At 42.6% G+C, this 2,034-nt stretch overlaps 1 protein-coding gene and 1 pseudogene across 1 annotated transcript in view; both read right to left on the bottom strand.

Moving 5' to 3' along the window:
• LOC122333385 overlaps positions 1–2,034 on the bottom strand; it is a 4,102-nt pseudogene that overhangs the window by 1,349 nt on the left and 719 nt on the right.
• LOC122341572 (tripartite motif-containing protein 16-like) overlaps positions 1–2,034 on the bottom strand; it is a 341,738-nt gene that overhangs the window by 339,245 nt on the left and 459 nt on the right. The gene's annotated exons all lie outside the window — the stretch shown is intronic.

Genomic DNA, 2,034 nt, shown 5'->3' with positions numbered 1-2,034 from the left:
AAAAGTGGTCTGGACTCTGTGAAGGAGGGTCGCTGAGTCAGAGATGCTGTAGAAGGACAGAGTCCCTGCTGCGTGATCCAGATACACTCCTATTCTAGAGGAGCAGGCAGCAGGGCTTGAGACGGAGACTTTCTTTTTGTCATGTATGAAACTGAAATTTTGCATGTAGCAGTCTAATCTCCAGGACGCGTTGTTGTCGCCGAGTCTACAGTCAGCACTTTTCCCTTTACGTCCAATGCCTTTGTAACAAACTGCTACAGCTCATTGCTTCCCGCTGCACTCCACCTCCCAGTAACAGCGACCACACAGACCCTCCTGACACAGGACATTCACATATCTATCAAATCGCTCCGGGTGATCGGGATATTTCTGGTGTCTGTATGTAAACGACACTTTCCTGTCGTCTTCCGACAGTTTAAGGGAATTGCTTACAGTGTTTAGATCCAGGTGAAGTTCACAAAAATCTGAGGAGGAGAAACGGACAAATGATAACAATAAGGTACGCTTTGGATACAAACTGGTCTCACTGTAACAGATTACGTGTTTATCAGTCGTTAAATGTTTTGATCAAGAAACCTACATTGCAAAAAATCGTTTTGGGTCTTGGCAACACATACTTTGGACACTGAAAAGAGACGACACAAAACAAACGCGATTAATTTGCAATAAAGAGTATGAACGGCAATACAATATCCCGAAATATTCACACCTTCTTGTGATATTTTAGCTGTTTGCTGTTGACAGATGTCTTCCAAAACCTCCTTAAATGTTGAGATTGAAACATCTTTAAAATACAGCTGAGTGTGTTTAGTGATGGGAACGTTTTCAAAGGTGGGTAAAACACACACAGACTGACAGCTCTGAAACGAGACAAACAGCACTGCTTGTTATGTATTTGAAAATGTGAAACAGTGAGTCGGCAAAGAAACATGCCGTATACTGCTGAAAGAACATAAGTTACCTTTAGAAGATTGACCTGATCATCCACAATCAGAAGTTTTTCAATTTCGGCTTGTCTTCTTCTGAGTTCTGCCAGCTCTTGATCCAGATGTTCGTGAAGTTCCTCTGCTCGATCGATCTCAGCCTTCTCCCGAGCTCTGATCTGCTCTTTAATCTCAGAGCGTTTCTTCTCCAGAGAGCAGATGAGCTCGGTGAAGACCTTCTCGACGTCCTCCATGGTCTCTAGCGCTGAACTCTGTTGGAGACACAAAGATCTTATCACGCAGATCATCCTTGCGACTCAAAGCAATGTAGTAGGCTGTAAATTAGTGGATGTCATGCTCCAAAATGGACAGAAGTCTCGGTAAGAACGTTGTGAAGTCTATTCATGCAACCTATTGGTCATCAAGTTTTATTGAATTGAAATACATCTACTTTTGCGTGTCAAACTAACTTTCAGCTAAAGAACAGATGAAGAGAAACATACTTTAAGAAGCTTCACAGCTTCACTGAGTTCCCGCTGACCTGTCTCTCGCTCCTGGATCAGTTTGTGGCACGTCTCCTTCATCTCCTTCAACTCTTCCTAAGGATGTAAACATAAAAAAATAATACAACTATAGACAAAAAAAAAAAACTAAACTATAAACGATAGCTGCTCCGGACTGTGCGTGCTGGTAGAGTAAATTCTGGGTCTTAGTACTAGTTTATCATACTGTAAATGTTTTGTAAGCTATATATATATATAAGTATAGGCAATAGGCATTTTTTAAATTACCTTTTTAGTAGTCCACTCTGAATCCACAGACACCACACTGTGTCCTTTATGATTAGGAGCACACAAACAACAAATGCATTGGTGGTCATCCTGACAGTAAAGCTCCAGAGGTTTCCCATGAACGAGGCAGATGTTCTCCTGAATGTTTCTGGAGGCCTCGACTAGTTTGTGCTTCATGAACGCAGGAGACTGATAGTGAGGCTGAAGGTGAGTTTGACAGAAGGAGGCCAAGCACTGCAGACAGGACTTGACAGCTTTGTTCTTCTCCGTGGTGCAAACATCACAGTCCACAGCAGCCTCTCGCAGAGACGTCTTCTGCA

The sequence above is a fragment of the Puntigrus tetrazona genome, chromosome 3 (genome assembly GCF_018831695.1).
Source record: "Puntigrus tetrazona isolate hp1 chromosome 3, ASM1883169v1, whole genome shotgun sequence".
Taxonomy (NCBI): Eukaryota; Metazoa; Chordata; class Actinopteri; order Cypriniformes; family Cyprinidae; genus Puntigrus; species Puntigrus tetrazona.
The sequence above is the reverse complement of the archived record's forward strand: the minus strand, read 5'-3'. Positions and strand labels throughout refer to the sequence as shown.